The 20192-nt window shown below is 45.9% G+C and overlaps 1 protein-coding gene across 1 annotated transcript in view; it reads right to left on the minus strand.

Annotated features, from left to right (window-relative positions):
- Positions 1-19782, minus strand: part of LOC105099890 (cadherin-23) — a 211077-nt gene extending 191295 nt beyond the window's left edge. Inside the window, exon 1 of the mRNA XM_064488592.1 lies at positions 19391-19782. The gene's annotated coding sequence lies outside the window, so the exon portion shown is untranslated. The remainder of the gene's footprint in view (positions 1-19390) is intronic.
- Positions 19783-20192: the final 410 nt, after the last annotated feature.

The following is a 20192-nucleotide window of genomic DNA, read 5'->3' on the forward strand; positions in this document are numbered from 1 at the left end:
CCTTACTGACTCATTCTGCAGATGAAGAAACGGGCTGAGGGAAAATCCATAATTTGACGAGGGTCTTGCCACAGAAAGTGACAGCAGCAGGATTCGAGCCCAGGAAGCTCTGGCTCCAGGAACAGAGCTCTTTTTGTAGTACTGCATAGCAAGGGCTGGCCTGGAGCCAGAAGCACCGGAGCCAGTGACTTCAAGATGGAGGTCTTTCACGGAAACAACCTAAATGTCCATCAACAGATGACTGAATAAAGAAATGGTGGTATATTTATACAATGGAATACTACTCAGCCATAAAAAATAATAAAATAATGCTATTTGCAGCAACATGGATGGCCCTGGAGAATGTCACTGTAAGTGAAGTAAGCCAGGAGAAAGAAAAATGCCATGTGATATCACTCATATGTGGAATCAAAAAAAAGAAAGGCAAATGAATTTATATATAAAACAAAAACAGACTCACAGACATAGAAAACAAACTTACGGTTACCAGAGGGGAAGGGGATGGGAAGAGATAAATTGGGAGTTGGAGATTAGCAGATACTGACTGGTATATATAAAATAGATAAACAAGTTTATACTGTACAGCACAGGGAACTATATTCAGTATCTGGTAGTAGCGCATGGTGAAAAAGAATATGAAAATAAATATATGTATATGCATGTATGACTGAAGCAATGTGCTGTACACCAGAAATTGACACAACATTGTAAACTGACTATATTTCAATTAAAAAAAAAAGATTCTGAGAAAAGCAAAAAAGAAAAAAAAGATGGATGTCTTTGACTCCCAATCTAGTGCTCTCTCTTCTACATGGTGCAAGGCTGCCCGACACTGTCCTACCTGCCATACCCAGCACGTGCGATTCAGAGAATCCCCATATGCCAGGATTGGAGAGAACTATAGTTGACTCTTCATCCAACTGCTGTACTCTACAGCATCCTCCCTCCTATACTTTCAACCTGAACTTGTATGCCCCCAGTGATGGAAAGCTCACTACATATACAGGACACTTTCTATCTTTTGGACAGCTTGATTAATTAGGATACCTTTCCTCTTAACGAATAAAAAAAAACCTCTTTTAAAGACCAAAAGGCTTCATGTGACTTTGGGTCCACTCTGTCCACATCTGCTTCCATCCAGCCCCTCACACACCCACTTCCTCAACGTCCTCCACCCCAGCCTCTTTTAATTTATCTTCTGACCCTCCCCTATCCCTCATCCTCAGTACCCACTTTCTAACCTTTACTAAGGACATCTTTTTTAAAACACTCAATTTAAGAAAAAAAATATTTCACATCTGTATGAGCAATACACAAATCATAATTCTTAAAAATAACAAATTGCAGGCCAGAGTAATCATAAGTAAATTGATATTGATAAATAAGCTTTTCTCCAGAGCAGTAGGTGGTTTATTTTAATCTAATGAGTTTTGTATTTTCCCAGCTTTCAGATTCCATGATGAAGGGCTGTCTGCAATAGAATTACGACGCTCTCCGAAATATTGTAATTTAATGCCTCATTTTGTCAAGACTTTCTTGAAAATGAGATTTGTTCCTAGTGAAGAATTTTACTCAGCTCTTTCCCATATGCCCCCACCCACCACTCCAGGCATACAGGTTCTCCTCAGGCTGGGCCTTGGGTGGGGGATGGAAAGGGGGAGAGAAGTAAGGTTAAACAAGGGGGCAGGCAGGGACTGGAAAAGGAGTGTGGAGGACCATTCCTGGCAGACATAGCCTTGCTTTGTGGTTGAGTAGTACCCACTGCCTCCTGCAAACAGGAAGGGGAGAGTAGACCTTCCCTACAAGATGCTTAGGGGGCTCCCCTTTTGAGTCCAAGGGAGAGGATATGGACCTGAGACCCCTAGAGACAAGAGAGAAGACTAACCCCACAGGCAGGGGGAGGGAGGGGGCAGCAGAAACCAAAGCTGGGGGAAAAACTAACAAAGCTAATTGTGGAGAAGCCTTTGGGGGTCATCTGGTTGAATGTCCTCCAGGACAGGGAGCTCACCACCATCTCAGCCAGCCTGGAGTGCTGTTAAATGCACTACTGCCAGGCCACTGGAGGGAGCTTTTAATGGAGTCGGTTCCAAAAAACACTGAAAGGAATGGAACGAGACGTCAAGAGAGCAGCCAGAGCAGCTAGACTCACATCCTGATTGCCCACAGAGGTGTGTGAGCTTACCTGAGCTGCTTAACCTTCCTGGGCCTTAGTTTCCTGCTTCTCTGAAACAGAGATAATAATAGTATATACTTCAGAGGGTTGCCATGAAGATCAAATGAGGTAATGCACGTAAAACACTTGGAATACAAGCTCATATACAATAAGCTCTCAGTAAGTGCTAACATCATCATCATCATCATCACATGTGTGCACAGACTGCTGGAGAGGACACTAAGGAACCAGAAACTGACCGCCTCTGGGAGGCAAACCTGGGTGGCTGGAGGAGGGAGGTAGGAGAGAGACATTTCACTGTATTCCAATTTGGGCCTTTTGAATTTTGTACATGCGCTATATTACCTAAAAATAAATCTGAAGAAACAAAAGATAATTTGGTATTTCAAAAAAGAGATAGACAAATCTCCTCTTTTAACAGACCCCAACCTGCCTCCCAGGAATCTCTGCTCTCTGTTTGGGCTTATAGCCTCCAGAATCACAGAGTCAACTTCTGCCCCCTGAAGCATGCCATTCATTCACTCAACAGACAGACTGACCCTGAACACCAGCCTCAAGCTGCTGGATGCAAAGCGTTCAACAGAAGCCAAGCCAGACCCCATCTCTGCAGCCTGGCAGGTGAGAGGGGACCCTCGGCCTCACCATCACAGGCCCTCCAGATGTGTCTGGTGACACATCTTCTCCCCTACTTGGCCCACTCTCTCTTAAAGAGCTGTCCTTGTGCCTGAATTGAGTTTCAGGTCCCCACTTTTGATTTTAAAATTAGGTGAGCTGACCACATAATGATACACATGATGGAGGGTTTAGGGGTGAAGTGAACCAGTGTTACACAGCTAACTCTGAAATGCAGCCCCCCAAAAATGGTTTGATTGATGTATGTATAATAAATGAAACGCAACAAAGTGTAAACTGTAGAATCCCAGCGGCAGCTACATGGGTGTTCCCTGTACAGGTCTTTCAACCTTTTCTGCATGTTTGAAAATTTCTATGATAAAATTGGGGAAAACATAGGAGAATTAAAAATCACACAAAACTTCAAGTGGCTTTTTACCTCTGATTGGCCCTCCAGTGCCACTGTCCTATGGGTTGGGGACTTTGAGTAGAGCAAACTAGAAGCAGAAATAGACAAATCCACAATCATAACGGAAGACTTCAACACACTTTCTCAAAAACAGATAGAAAAAGCAGAAAGCAAATCAGTAAGGATACCAACATCTAATCAACTTGACTTACATCTCTGACCTCATGGACAAAATTGAACACTGTGTACAACAACAGAATAAACATTCTTCTTGTGAGGCAATGGATAATTTACCAAAATCCACCATTTTAGGCCATAAAGTAACTTTCAAAATATTTCAAGGAATTGAAATCATTCAAAGTATGTTCTCTGATCACAGCAGATTAAGCTAAGAAACAAACATGAAAAAATATGAGGAAATCCCCAAATGTTTGGAAATGAAGCAAAGTACTTATAAAATCCTGTACATCAAAGAAGAAACTACAACAGAAATTAGAAAATATTTTGAAACTTACAATAATGAAAATACAACATCAAAATTTGTGACACATAACTTTTATGTTTAGAGGAAAATTTCCAGCCTTAAATTCAGATTTTAGAAGAGAAGAAAATCTAAAAAACAATGATCTATGTATCTATCTCAAAAAAGTGTTTCAAAAAGTAAATTAAACCTAAAGAAAGTAGAAGGAAAATTTTACATTTCCTAATAAAAATAGAAATTAATCAAATAGAAAACAAATAAAAATCAGTAAGTTAAAAGTTGGTTCTTTGAAAAGATTAACAAAATTGACAAATCCAGTGATCAGCAAGACAATGAAAAAAATGGAAGGCATATATTACCAATATCATGAATGAAAAAGGAAGTTATCACTGCAGATTCTACAAAGTATAGAGATTATAAAACAACAATAAAGGAGATATTGTGAATATCTTTATGTCAATTTATATAAAAAATTTATATAAAATGGATAAAGACCTCAAAAAAATACAACTTACCAAAACTGACATGCAAAAACACAGAAATATAAATAGTTCTATTTCTCTAGAGAAGTTGAAAAATACATTTGATACAATTCCACACACATTTATGATAAAAATTCTTAGCAAAAAAGAATAGAAGAGGCCATATATGAAAAACTCACAGCTAATACCATACTCAATGGCTAAAGACACCCTTAATATCTTAATATCAGGAACAAAACAAGGATGCCCACTATTAGCACTTCCATTCAACATAGTATTGAAAGCTCTAGTAAGAGTAATTAGGCAATAAATTCCCAATTCCAAATTGGAAAGGAAGAAGTAAAATTATCTCCATTCACAGATGACATGATCTTACATACAGAAAACTCTATAAAGATTCCATTCAAAAACTGTTATAGCTAATAAATAAATTCAGCAAAGTTGCAGGATACAAAATCAACTCCTGAAAATAAGTTGCATTTCTACACTAGGAATAAATAACCTAAAGAGAAAATTAAGAAAACAATTCCAGTTAAAACATGATCAAAAAAAATAAAATACTTAAGGATAAATCTAGCCAAGGAAGCAAATGACTTGTGCACTGGAAACTACAAAACACTGCTGGAAGAAAAAAAGAAGACATAAATAAGTAGGAAGACATCACGTGCTCATGGATTGGAAGACTTAATATTGTTAAACTACTATACGTAATATTGTTAAGATAAAATACTACCCAAAGCAATCTACAGATTTAATGCAATCTCTATCAAAAGGCCAATGGTGTTTTCTGCAGAAATAGAAAAACCCACCCCCAGATTTATATGGAATTTCAAGGGACCCCAAATAGCCAAAACAATCTTGAAAAAGAACAAAGTTGTAGAACTCACACTTCCTGATTTTAAAACTTGCTACAAAGCTACAATAATCACAGTGTGGTACTGATGTAAGGAATGAATATAGACCAATGGGATAGGACAGAGAGCACAGAAATAAACCTCTGCATATATGGTTAATACATTTTTGACAAGGGTTCCAAGATCTTTCAATGGGGAAAGGACAGTCTTTTTCAACAAATGGTCCTGGGAAAACTGGATACCCACATGCACAGGAATCAAGCTGGACTCTTTTTTTTTTACACTACATACAAAAATTAACTAAAAATGTATCAAAGATTTAAATGCAAGAAATAGACTATGAAATTCTTAGGGGAAAATCTTCGTGATGTTGGAATCACCAGTGATTTCTTGGCTATGATACCAAAAGCACAGGCAAAAACAATAATAAAAAAGAAAAATCTGATTTCATCAAAATTAAAAACTTGTGTACATCAACGGACACTATCAACAGAATGAAATGACTACCTGTAGAATGGGAGAAAATATTTATGTTCTGATAAGGGATTAATACCCAGAACATACTAGAACTCTTACAACTTAACAACAAAAATATAAATAACCCATTTCAAAAATAGCTTTGCAAAGGACTTGAATAGATATTTCTCTATAGAAAATGTACAAATGGCCAATTCCGCAGATGAAAAGATACTTATCACTAGCCATTTGAGAAATGCAAATCAAAATTACAACGGGATACCACTTCATACCCATTAGGATGGCTATTATAAAAAATATTCATAATAAATAATAACAAGTGTTGGTGAAGATGTGGAGAAAACTGTAACTTGTGCATTACTTGTGGGAATACACAAGCAAGTACTATGGGAAACAGTATGTTCAGGTTTTTTTCCTCAAAAAGCTAAATGTAAAATTACTGTATAATTACACTCCTAAATACATACTCAGAAGAACTGACAGCAGGGACTCAAACAGATGTTTGAATACTGATGTTGTTAGCAGTATTACTCAAAATAGGCAGAAAGTGGAAACAATCCAAATGTCCATCAACAGAGGAATGAATAAACAAAGTATGCTATATGCATATAACTGAATATTATTCAACCTTAAAAAAGAATAAAATTCTGATACATGCTAAATTGAATGAACCCTGAAAACATGCTAAGTGAAAAAAAAGCCAGACACAGAATGACAAGTATTGTCTGACTCCACTTATACAAGATACCTAGAGTAGACAGAAAATAGAATAGAGGTTACCAGGGATTGAAGGGAGAGAAAATGGAGAGTTATTGTGTAATGAGTTTATGAGTTTCTGTTTAAGACGATTAAAAGTTTGGAAGTAGGTAGTGGTGATGGTTGCAAAGCATTGTGGATGCACTTAATGCCACTGAACTGTGGCATTCTATGTTATGTATATTTTCCCACAATTTTGAAAAAAAATGGAAAAAAATTTCCCTAATTTGATAAATGACATCTACCAAAAACCAACAGCAAACAGCATACTTAATGGTGAAATATTGAAAACTTTCTCAATACCGGAATCAAAATAAGGATGCACACTAGCACCACTTCTAAGCAATATTATGCTGGAAGTCCTAGCTATTGCAGTAAGGCAGAAAAATTATATAAGTATTAGAAAGGAAGATATAAAATTATTATTATTTATAGAAAAATGATTATATATATTAAAAATAAAAAATTCTATAGGTAAACGATCAGATTTAATAAGTAAATTTAACAAAGGTTATCAGATACAGGTCAGTATTTTAAAAATCAGTGGTACTTCTATATGCCAGAAACAAATAACTAGAAATGAAAAAAAAATTAAATATCACTTACAATAGTATCAAAAACATAAAGCACACAGAAATCAATCTAATAAAAGAAGTGTAAAGACCTCCACACAGACAACTAAAAAGCAGTTTTGAAAGAATTTTATTAAAACCTAGGTAAATGGAGGAATATATCTTGTTTGTGGATCAGAAACTCAGTATTATAAAGATATCAATTTTCCTCAAATTGATCTACATATTGTTGATGCAGCTTCAATCAAATCTCAGCAGAATCTTTGTGAAATTTCAAAACTTGACTCTAAAATTCATATAGAAGTGCAAATAGTCAAAGGTAAACAAAAGTGTAGAAGAATGAAGCTAGAGGATTTCTACTACTAGATATCAAGACCATAAAGCTAGTAGTTAACTATAAAGCTTGTACTGGTACAAGGACAGTCAAAAATACCCACCAGAATTGCATGTACATATATGACACCAAAAGACACATAATCATTGTTCGTAGTAGCCTTTTCCATAATAGCCAAAAACTAGAATCTACCCAATTGTCTATCAACAGTAGAGTGGCTAAACTGTGGTATATTCACACAACAGAAATCTATACAGTAACGGGAATGAACGAATGTAACCATACACAACAGGATGAATCTCACAAATAAGCTGAGTGAAAGAAAATATTGCAAAGAGAGCGTACAGCAATATTCCACTCCTAGGAAGTTCCAGTAGGCAAAATGAATGTATGCTATTAGAAGTCAAGATAGAAGTTATCTTTGGCTAATGACAGAGAGATGGCTTCTGGTAATTTCTTTCTTCTTGGTTTGGGTGGCAGTTACAGGGGAGTGCTTTGTGATAATTCAAACTATACAGGTATGATCTGTACACTTTCCTGTATGTATTATACTTCAATTAAAAAGTGGACTAAAAACAATTCCAGCTGACTTAGGACCAACATCAGTGCTACTAACCACTGTACCATTCTGCCTCTCTTCCTGCCTTCTACCACAGGAGCACAGTGCCAGTGGGCACAGAGAGAAGCAACAGGCTCTGCACAAGGGTACCTCCTCCTCCATGAAGCCTCCCAAGACTGCTCACCTTACTCCCCTTCCACCTCCTTTGAACCTACATAGCCTTTCTCCCAGGTATAACAGTTATTCCTGGCACCTCCCAGGCAGCCTGCAAGTCTGTGAGCCTCCAGAATGCAGGAGCTGAGAGTAATAGTAGCATAATAATAACCAAGAGCCACATTTGTTGAGCATTTACTATACGGCAGGCACTTTCCCAAGCCTTTTACAAGCAATAACTCATTTAATCCTCCCAATAACCCTTTGAGGTGGGTACTGTTATTACCCTGATTTTCTAGATGAGAAAACTAAAGAACAGAATGATTAATTAAAGTGCCTGAAGTCAAACAGCTAATTATTGGAAGAGCTAGGATTTGAACCTGGATGGTTTGGCTCAGAGAAACACCCCCTGCTTAGGCAGTGGGCACACAGATGAGACCTGGTGCCTGTAGCCCTGGCTATACGCACTCAGACCAGGAACAAAAGAGGAGGTGTTTCTCATCCCTTCCAGGCAGACAAACGTGTCTATGTTTCTGAGCAGGTGTGTGTGTATGGAGGTGTACAACTTCTTAACAGCCCAGTTCCAAGACTAGAGAACAGCAGGCAGGTCTGGGCTGTTGGGCCTAAGCTCCTAAGCCTGAGGAGGCAGACCGAGGCCAGAGCGTGGCTTTCAGGGGAAGTCCCTTCCCAGTCCTGGGGAGGAGGGCCTGGGACCTCCACAGGGGTCAGGCCCCTGCTGATGGCACTCAGGACAAAGGAGGAGGTGGAGGCCAGGGCCCCTATTCCTGTTCCAGGTACTGGCCAGGGGTCCTCTGCCTCCTACCCCCAAGCCAGAGGTCTGGAAACAGCTCCCAGAAAGGTAAAGCCAGGTAAGGCCAGCCTCCTCCAGGAACAGACGGCAGCATTTCACCGCCCTCCACCCTTCACCCGACACATTATACAACCCGTTGCTCCTTGGGTCTGCCTTTATGCTCTCCTGCTGCAGTTTAAGCTCATCTCCCTCTGCTCCATCCCAAAGAGGACTCCACCTCTGCCCAGAGACTTTCTCTGCTTCACTGGGAGATATGGGAGGCTCCTTTGTGCCAGGTCTGGGTGGCTGTAACCGGGCTCCAGGGACAAACACTTAAAATGACAGACCTCACGGCATTAGAAGAGAAATTCAGGGTTACCTGACTCCCACTTACACCAAACGGTGCTCCTTTTGTCAGAGGCCAAAACCTTGGGACACAATAGAGTCCTGTCTGGGAGTCTGCATTCTCCACACGGCCAGAAGTTGCCCAGAGAGGGGACCATCTTCGGAAAGGTGACACAGAGTATGGGCACCAGAGACTAGGGCAGGCCGAATGCCTGTTTCAGCACAGACCTGGAAATCAGGCCTGAGGGCAGGGCAGGGGAAAAGGCCCAGCCTTACTTTCAGCTTTTGCTCAGAAACATCCAGAGACAGGCTCCAGCACACCTGCGTATCAGTACGCACACACACGCACGCATGCGTGCACGCCCACACGTCCAAGGCCACGTGGGTCAAAGCCAGAAGGAGGCGGAGCTGTTAGTAGGAAGAACTTCTGAGCCGGACAGTGGGAAGGAAAATGAAGGGGCCACGTCTCCACCTGGCCTTTCCCATTCCCTCTGCCTTCGCCTGACCCCCGGGCCCTCCAAGGCAGCTCCCCAGGAAGCTGTGAAACACGCAGGTGCAACGAGGTCACCTAGTTAACAGCCTCCCTCCCGCTGTATTATTCATGGGCTCCCCTATTCCGGCCTGAGCTCCAGTTTCCAACAGCCCTCAAGCTCGGCTTAGCAGGTCAGCCAGCCCGGCAGGTCTAGCCTGCGGCAACCCCTACTCTTTACACCCCACGCCCTTCCTGTCTCCTTCCTAAGATGCAGCCATCCCTGGGCTAACTCAGCCTCTAGCTGTCACATATGGCACTTAGGTGAGGAAGAGAGTTTTAGGTTCAGTGATGAAGAGCAAAGAAGGAAAATCTTTAGCTGAGTCAGGCACGAGATGCTGAAATTCCTAAAGGGGACTACAGGGTTTTCTCTGTCTCTGTCTCATTCACACACACACACACTAAATTGACTGGTACAAAAATGGTACTCTGACGAGGTGTGAGAGCTCATGGACTTGTCTATTTCTGTACCCTAGTGTGCCTTGCACAGTGTCCTGCAAACAGGAGTCACTTGATAATATTTGTTGACTTGGACTTTCCCCCAAACATGGGTATCAAGTTGCTAGAGTGGACATAAGCCACCAAGCCAATCAAAGATATGGCTGTTGGGTTTAGAGATGTTCTTGTTATTTAAATATCTATCTGTATACATCTTATAAACCCTGCATAGTTCAAGTCATTATACATAGTGATGACTCATAAATATTTATTTATTTACTGTGACTTCTATATATCACAATTCATTTTGCCGAGCACTTTCACATACCTCATGAAAGCCCCCTCCTCGCCAAACCAAGTGGATTGGCTAGAAGGGTCTTTCCCCTACTTTACAGGTGAGAAAACTGTGGTTCAGAGGAGGAAAGCACTCAAGTCAACCCAAGGACTGTCACTGCAGACTTCAGCATTCATACATATTCTCCTGCCTCACAGTTAGGTTACCATGCATACACATAGGCAGAAACTACAAGACGAATCGGTGGTCCTCCAGTGAGGTCACTCAGGCTGGGACCCAGCATCCAGGCTGAGGTCGGTTTAGGATTAATGCTTGACCAGAAACACTGAGTGCAGCTCACCAGGCAGCCTGGGCAATAGCTGGGGGAAGGTATAGGGCAGGGGTTAAATTACACGAGTCACTGCATTCGACCCCCTGATTTTACAGGAGTTAGAGCTAGGGTCAGTCTGGGTCTCCAGTTACAGGCAAGTGCAGAGATCACTGAAGTGCATGGCCTTCCCAGATAAGGTAACCAGATCAGTATAGCTGATGTGCAGCTTCTAAGCTGGTGGGATGTCCCCCTCATTTACTCCCATGGATGTTAGGTAACTGCCCAGCCCCATTCTTAAAGCCCTGGGTGTTGTAGGCACCTGAATGTCCAACCCCAGCCAGGGTCAATCACAGGTGAAGCCCACACAGCAATAAACACACTGACAGGCCTGCATTGAAAGTCCAGCTCTGTCACTGTCTCTGTGCAGACTCAAGGGGGGTCACTTGTCCTTTCTGGTCTCAGTTTCCATCTCTCTAGTCAGGAGGTTGGCTCTGGCCTTCTCCAAGTACAGCATAGGGAGAAGAAAAGAGTGAGGACTAAGGAGTCAGGCTGCCTTGGCTCCAATTCCACCCCACCATCTGCTAGCTATGTGACTCTGGGTAAACTGCTGAACCTCTCTGTGCCTGATTTCTCATCTGGAAAATACAAGGAACAGAAGTCTCCGCCTCATCGAGTTGTTGTCAGGACTGAGTGAGGGATTTCATATGAAGTGCCAAGCCCAGAGCCTGGCACACAGTGAGTGCTTAATAAATGATCCCCATTATTACTGTCAGCCCTAACACTCTAAGTCTATGACAAAGGTCATACATAAATTGGTCATGCATGGGCCACAAGAAGCTGGCTGAGGGCTGGCTCTTCCCTATAGTATACATTACACAAGGGCAGGAGCCACTGACAGACCCTAGGGGCCTAGAACAGTGCTTGGCACACAGTAGGGGCTCAATAAATATTTGATGAATGAATAGCCTCATAGTATTTTTAAATATTTGCATTGGTTGCTAATATTTAAAATAAAATTTTGCATCTTTAAAAAATCTGGATTTCCAGAGAATTTTGAAAAGGCAAAGTGTCCAGCCACCCTTGTCCTGCATGCCTGCTTAACAACCACACTCAAGAACAGCAGCACTGGTGTCCCCTTCATATGGGGCAAGCATGTGCGGTTTGTCACAGCACCTGCCCAGCCATCCTCACTCTTACATCAGCTGCCCAAACAGACTGGACGCTGTGGGCACCTGAATGTTCACTCTGGCCCAGGTCAGTCACAGGTGAAGTCCACAAAGCAAGGAAGGTCTGCCTTTACCCAGCCTCAGAGCACTCTGCCCACGGGTGCTTCCTCTAAGTCCCAAGTCCAGGAGGAAAAAAAATGGGCTTCCAGGCAGGTCTGCTGAGCACCCAAAGACCCTTTGGCATCCAAGCCCCTCTACTTGGGACAGGTCAGACCCTCTCCCCCAGAGGATATGACCCCAAATGCTCCATGTTGCCACAACTTCCTCAGCTTTCCAAGCCAACTTCCTCCTTGCTTGGAAAACTCCCAAGTGTAAAAAGCAATGGGAAGATGAACTTAATCTTTATCTTTCTCACAGAAAGTGTGCAGAGAAGATGGGGGAAATATACACACACACATGCATGCACACCTCAGAGATAAGATGTTTTTCTAAAATACTGTTATCCGTCTGGGCCCCCTCCAATTGGGTCTTCTCTGGAGAAGGGACATTTCATCCCATGCTCAGTAAGCATGGTGTCTGTGCTGTGTTGTGGGGTACTAGGGGACCTGTGGACACATGCCCTCCCCAGCCCTGCCAGGGCTTAGGTCCATGGAGATGGACCACATCTTCCCATCCTCCAAGAGGCCTCCCCAACCACCCCATCTTCTGCATTTAGCATTTCAACTACTCCCCTGTTTTCTCTGTAGCACCCAAAATCATCTGTAATTGTCTTGAGTATGTATTTATTATCTGTCTCCACAGTTCAATACAGTAGACACCTGCCACATGTGGCCACATGGGCCCTTGGGCACTTCAAAAGTGCTGGGTCCAAACTGAGATGTGCTGTAAATGCAAATCACACACCAAATTCCAAAGACTTAATTTTAAAGAAAAAAAATGTAAAATATCTCATTAATCATTTGTTATATTGATTACAAGTTGAAATGATAATATTTTGGATATACTGGATGAAATAAACTGGATTACCAAAAATAATTTCACCTATTTCTTTTCAACTTTTTTAAAGTGGCTACTGGAAAATTTAAAACTACGTATGTGACTCGCATTTGTGGCCTACGTTGTATTTCTACTGGATGGCACTGCTGTAGACACTCCGCATGAATCCCAGCTACTAGATAGAGACTGGTACACAGGTGATGCTCAGTATTGGTTAACTGAATGGCTGATTGAAAGGCCTCCCCAGCAGTGGATGTGGGACCCTAAAACACAAAGGAGGATGGATTTGGAAGGACTTCCCGCCCCACAGGCCAGGATGTGCTGGTTCTCCGGTGACCGTCTGCCCATCCCTCGCCCTCTAAGACAAAGCCTCAGGCCTCCATAGAAGGGGCAGAGAGGCCTAGCTTAGAGTTCTGTCACCACTGGTTCCCTGGAGATAATATCAGCTCTCTGTGCCCCAGGAGAAAAGGTCAAGATCAGCCTCCTCCCAGGGCAGGGCAGATCAAAGCCAGAGAAGGGATGCAGAGGGCTGGAGAATAAGCCCTGGGTGAGCAGGGGGCAGGATGACAAGGCTCTTAACCCTGTAGGCAAAGAACAGAAGAAAAGAGGGGCAAAGCTAAAGGGAGCCTCTTGGAGGGCCCCAGCCCACCCTGACACCCAGCCTCAGGGAAGCCAGGAAAAGCCAGCATTTCTTGGGGACAGGACAGGTGACACAAATGAAAATCCAGACATGGTCCCAGCCATCCCTTTTGTTTTCTCTCCCTCCCCTCCCTCTTTCTCTTGCTCTCTCCTCTACTTCCCTCCCTTGATTTCACTGGCTCTCAAATTACAGCCTTCTTTCAGAAACAGACACAATCAAGGTGGTACACAGGATCCTTGTCACAAATGGCATTGCGGGTCCTCTCCAAATGGAGCATGGCCTTTAAAAAGGAAGGCAGTGCAGCTAACAGCCTGCCTTGGGGAAGCTGCATCACCAGGAAAGGCTCCCTCCCTCTTAGGCTGATCAGCCTGCAAGAGGCTCTGGGTGACAGTGATTGCAGGGTCAGAACCTGGGTGGCTGGGGTCCAAGAGATGAGGGTCTGCCTGGCCCCCTGGACACACCTCATGCTGGGGTGCAAGGAGCTGGGCTCTGCCCTTGACTGACTACCATCCAGGACCACCTTACTGCGGAAGAGGCCCTAGAACAAGCCCGCTCCCCCTGACCGTGAGCCTCAGTTTCCGCACTTGTAACATGGTAGATGTAGCTAGTCTCTAAGGACCCTTCCAGCCCTTGGAGTAGATGTCACAAACTCAAACCGCTAAAGGGGCCAGCATGCAGTGCAAATGAGTAAAGCACTACAATGGTGGTGGGGACTGCTAGACTCAAATGCTTTAAGCTCATCTGAATCTAAAAGGAGGACTTCGGGCAAAACTCACACAAGTGAGAGAAGTCAGAGCAAGTCAGAAGAGTGGTTACTTCTGGAGTGGGAGGGAGCCTGAGGGAGCCTGCCAAGGCCCCAGCAATGCATCTGATCCAGCTGGGGTTACACACGTGCACATATATGCAAAAATGCATCACTTTCATTTAATACCTGTTTACCTTATTGTATGTATGTAATCCTCAGTCAAAGAATTGTTTAAATAAAAATACAAATAAACAAAAGGGGCGCTGCAACTCAGCCCCAACCAAACACCGCCAGTGGGAACACAGACCCCCCACTGCCAGTTCTAGCCAGAGCTGCCAGAAATCTAGAATATTTTTTGTTACAAAAATGCTTTTTTTTTTAATGTTGCAAAATGAAAAACCACAACCACACACATACATACATCATCTTCAGGCAGAATTCAGTTTATGAACTTATGGATTGTCCAGCTCTCAAAATAAGGTGAGGTTTCACCTCTTTGCTAGAATACAACGTCCCTAACACATGACTGAATCTGAAAGGATAATCATCAAAGCTACTACACTCTGCATGGGAACCGTGTGCCGGGCTCCACACAAAAGGCTTTCTGTACGGGTTTCCTCTTGTTAATACTGATAGCAATCCTACAATGTAATTGGAAATTATTCCCATTTTAACCACTGAGAAAACTAAGGCCTGGGCAAGGTTACAGGCCAGAGCAAGGCTTCAGGGCTCAGGAGCGTTCAACCCCAGCTGTCTGCCTCTGACCTGCCTCTTAAAAATCATGAAGGGGAACAGGTTTACCGTCATAATGACTAGCTCTTGCATGAGGTTTTAGACTACGCAAAGGAGGCGTAAAAAATACGAACATTAAGCTTGAGCCTGCTGTGTCACTCTCGGTGTCACCGCCTGAGGCCCCTGAGGCTGAGGATGGATGTCTGATAGTCCCCTTCCTCGAGCAAAACGCTGAGCCACGCCAGCTTCCTCTGCCAAGGTGAGACGCAGCCCCAAGAGCACAACCGCCAAGACCCAAATACACACCCAGTAAGGAGCCGTGGCAGCAGCCAGTCCCACTCCCCAGGACAGAAGCAGATTAAATTTCACAGTGAAAGACTAGAAAGCTATCTCTATGTGGCTACTTCTTAAATATACCAAGTTTCTCACTGACAGCCTTCTAGTCAATAAAGTTGGTAAGAATACGCATTTTCTGCCTGATGGTATTCAATAAAGCTATTTTCATATTGAACCAAAATAAATATGGTTCTATTTATCTCCATAAATGCTTTAATCTTTCCGAATTGACTCTTCTGCACAAATGATCACTCACCACTGTTGGAGATACTCAGATCAAGATATGAAAATTTCCAGCACTCCAGAAGCACCCCTTGAGTCTCAGTCATTACACTCTGGAGTAATCATTATTCTGATTTCTGTCATATAGGTGGATTTTGCCTACAATTGTGCCTTTTATTTGGGGCCTATGCTCTTCTATTCTCTGCAATCCCCACCACGCCCTATTGCCTGACATTTGGCACTACCTACCCTTTGGTCAGCTTCCTAGCCCCTTCTAGGCATGTGAGTTTGAGAAGTCTACTCCAAGGGCATATGCCCAGAGCCCAGAATACAGCAAGATGGGCATGAGCTGCCCAGTCTTGAAGGTAACCAACATGAAGAGTTAAAACTGGTTACAGACACACCAAATGCCAATGTAATAGCCATTTGATCAATGAACAGTTACTAAGCACCAGTCCCTGAGGATACAAGCTCCTTCTGCTGAAGGAGTTCACCGTGTAGTGAGGGGCCAGACCCCTGCAATATAATGAAAAGCACAATGGAAGAACAGAGGTACAGGCTGAAGAGGCAACCACCCCACCCACCCACCCACCCCAGGAGTCAGTGAAGGCCTGACTGATGGAGACTCCTGAGCGGCATCAGTATCACCCACAGGCCAGGAGGCTGGAGCACAGAAGAACCTGCTCCCATCCCCATTTCTCTTCTACTGGAGACAAAATTCTCCATCCTGAAATAACACATCCAGCAGGGTCCATCTTATGAATGACCTTGCTCACCTATTAAAGGACAAACAGGATTCCCGGGGGACTAAGAAAAACTCAAATCAAGGCTCAACATTTTTTAAAATGAATTTTTTTAAAAGAACAACACTATAATTGACTTTGAAGCCAATTAAATTAATTTTTAAAAAACATCTTTACAATTTTAAAACAATGAATTTTTTTAAATCTGAAAATAGTAGGACTTGCATTGCTTTAGTTGTTTTTGAACACATTGATGAAGGAATCTTTTACAAGAGCATCACTGCCTGTCAGGCCCATGGCCATGCTGATTCACATCCTCCCACAGCTCTCCCTTGCCTCTCTGCACCCTGGCAAAGAGGCAAGCATAGAAGAAGGACAGTCCTCTTTTGGCAGCGCTGGGGAGCATGAGTCATGCCATGACCTTTCACCTGTTATACTGTTGGCCCCACTAAGCCTCTGATCCAAATTCCTCTGAAGTCCTTCACATCCCCACTCTCAGGCCAGCCTTGACGGCTTCAGGGTGACCATTATTCCTCTAGAGGACCAGGGGGGTGACTTAACACCGTGCCTTGGCATCATCCTTGTGTCTTGGGGCCAGGGAACTCCCATGGGACCAGGGTAGCAGAAAGGGGATGTCCAGCCTAGGCTGATGTGGGGGCTGGGGGTTAAGAGTGAAGCCTGGCCCATAACCTCCCCTCTGCAGGCTATCCCAGATTAGCATTTCTACAGCTCCCTCTGCATAAGTCCTGTGGCCCCTGAGAGATGTGATCAATGGGTCATTCCACCCATTCAGGAGGGAGAGATGAAGTGGAGGACAGTTACTTAATTCCTTTTCCTTAAGGGACAGCATCTACCCAGCCCCGCCCTCTTAGAGGCAGAGCAGCTTATCCAACTTCAGAAACCCTGCCCCTCTACACACTTTCCACTGCCCCATATGCAGCACACATGGCAATGTTTTAATTGCACAGAGAGCTTAGCTGCCACTTGAATCTGTCTAAAGATACCCAAAACACAGACACCCTCTTGGCATTAGCAGGGGATAGCCCCAAGGGGCCAGTGGGGGCTGTTAATCCAACCCCACCGTAACTGTCCAGGAAAAGAAGTTCCAGTCTCATTCTCAAACCTACATTCTTATCCACTGCCCTTTTCGACAGGCTTTTTGCACCAAGGGGCTGTGAAATGCCCATTCCTGAGAAGGCACTGTGGATCAGGGCTCCTCAAACTTAACTGAGCAAACAAATCACTCAAGGATCTTGTCAAATACAAATTCTGATTCAAGAGGTCAGGGGTGGGGTGCAAGAGTCTGCTTCCTAACAAGCTCCCAGGTGAGGCTGATGCTACATGTCCACAGGACACATTCAGAGTAACAAGGCTCCACTAGACCTTCACCTTCCAGAAGAATGTGCATTTTAAATTAGGACTTCAGAAAGGTGCCCTTTAAAATATTAAACTCAAAGAAATGAACCTCAAATGGTGAAGCTGCAGGTAAGGTCACTTGTTAGGTGGAGGAGCTATCTGGGAGGCAACCAGACCATTCCCCATCATAACCCTCAAATCAAGCCCTCTGGTAAGCAGATGTGAGAAGCCCAGCTGTTTCAGGGTCAGGAAGGTGGGGACAGACAATGTATACAGGGGCCCAGCACAGACAAGGCCAGGATGTCAGCTCTGGGCCTCCCACACTATCACAGCTCTCCACTACCCAGAGCAGAGCCTTCCGGTTCACATCAGTCACTTCTGTAGTGCCACCTTTCCAGCCCACGGGGTACTCTCCCTCTGCCAGCACCAAGCATCCCAGTTCCCCCAGCTAACGGGCTTCCTACCAGACTGTCCTCAGCAGAGTGACATCTGGTCCCCATCCTCATAGGTACCGACCACCTCCAAAGGAGCTGACCGCAGTGTGCCTACCCCTGCACCATGAACCAGATATTAACTTCAAGCCAGCTCTCCCCCACCATGGGCTGACTCATCATTACCTCTCACCTGGCCCCAGCCAGGCTCTTCAAGCCCACTCCATCCCACAAAGCCTAATTCTCCCCTTTGCAATGGTCTGATTCCACCCAATGCACTTTCTCTCTCTCTCTCTCTCTCTCTCTCTCTTCTCTCTCTCTCTCTGCTCCTCTGCCTCTCCAGCTTATTTCAAAATCCAAATTGGGGTGGAGATACTTGCTAAATGGCTCAAAAGTAAGGGTCAATGCCCCCTCCAGTCTGACAGGGCAAAGTATGAAAAAGAGGCAGGCTCTGCTTTCTGAATTACTAGGAAGGGTGGAGTGTGCTACTGCCTCAGAAAGGCTAATTTGCCCCCCACTGGGCCACTGATGACACAAAGATTGTGGGCTGGAAGCTGGGGTGGCAGTGGGTCGGTATCCGGCGGCGAGGGCCCAGGATCTCCGCCCGAAACACGGAGACAGTGGCTCTAGGAAGCAAGGCACTGAGTGCCCGCCGGTCTGGTGCCACCACCACCTTGGAACGCGCGGGCTCTGCACGCGTCCCGGGCTGACCTGCAAGGGAGACGAGGGGCTGCGCTCCCGAGCTCAGGCCCCCAGGCAAAACCAGCACCGCCCGTGGCGGGCCTGCCCGGGAACTGGGGAGGCGAAGCGCGAGCCGCACAAGGCTCCGTGCTCCGCGAGAGGCGCGTCTTCCCACAGTCAGACCAAATTGGGAAGGTTGCAGGAGTCCGCTGGGGTCTCTCGCGGGCACAGAGAGGTGATGAAAGGAGGGGAGAGCTACGTGACTTCAGGTCCCTCCAGTGCCAATACTTACCCCGCAGTGGAGGTACGTCCCACCCTATCTCCACTATCCAAATGGGGACCCAGAGCGCAGAAGGAGACGGTATTGGAACCCAATGCCCTCTTTGCCTCCGAAATTCTCCCCACCACAGACCCAGACCCTCTCTGAGGCGCAGAGAGCAAAGCGCCCGAATGTTCGCGGGTCTAGGAACCAGGGTGGGGAGTAGAGTGCCTTTCCTCCGAAGGCCAACACGGAGGGAATTCGAGTTCCCGGGAATCAAAGTTGCCGCGTGTCCGGCCCTGGGCTCAGAGCGGGACGCAGGATGCCGGCCAGGGGCCGGAGTGGAAGGAGGCCCCGGACGCCCGACGCGGGCGATGGCCGCGCCGGGAACAAGTGGTTCAGCGGCTGCGGTCGCGACCCCAAGGCTCCAACTTTCACACCGTGTGGCAGGTGAACGGCGCGGGAAAAGGAGAGGGAAGCGGGGAGGGAAACGGCAGTACGCAGCTCTTGGTACCGTGTGAGTGTGCGGAGCGGCGCCGCGCCGCGCCTTGGGCTCTGCTTTCCGCCGGATCGGCCTCCGCAGGCCGCCTGCTCAGGTGCTGGCCACTGCCGCGTCTCTCTGCCCGCGCGAAGGCTCATCCACTGCGCGCCGGCCGCTCCGGGGTCCCCTTGGGCCGTCCACACGCCGCTGGCCGCTTGCCGGCCGCAACTTCAGGAGCGCCGCGGGCTCGGACGAGGCGCGCCCCAATCGTCCCAAGGCTCGGCACCCCCGCGCTCCATGCCCGGGGCCGGGTTGCTCCGCCCCGCCCGGCTCAGCGCCCGGCCGCCGTCGGACGCGTCTTCTCGCCGAGCATCGCGCCCGCAAACCCCAGCCTGCGCCCCTGTCTCCCGAGCCGCCGCCGCGGCTCAAGTCCGCGATCAACTTTCCCTCGCTTCCTCCGCCCTGCTCGGCCCCCACCACCCAGACCCCGCCTCCTGACGCTCCCTCCCTCACCTCCCGCCTCGTCCAGCCCCCGCCCACCCAGCCGCGCCCCGCCGCCTACCCTCCCTCCAACGTGGGCTGCCAGGATCCCGGCACCCCCCACCCCTGGCCCTGCTCGGACCCCCGGGAGCGACGCGAAGCCCGGCCAAGAGCTCAGGGCATGAATATTTCAGTGCTGGCGAAGCTGCCCTCTGCCGATGTCATGGCACCGACTGCTGTGGCATGTCGACGAATCCCTCAAAGGGGCAAGGAGGAAACCCAAGGAAGCGGTCCCAGGTGCGTGCTGGAGACTTGCCCCGCAGGGCCGCCCGCTGTCCCGGAGAGGGGGACACAA

This window comes from Camelus dromedarius, chromosome 8 (assembly GCF_036321535.1).
Source record: "Camelus dromedarius isolate mCamDro1 chromosome 8, mCamDro1.pat, whole genome shotgun sequence".
Lineage (NCBI taxonomy): Eukaryota > Metazoa > Chordata > Mammalia > Artiodactyla > Camelidae > Camelus > Camelus dromedarius.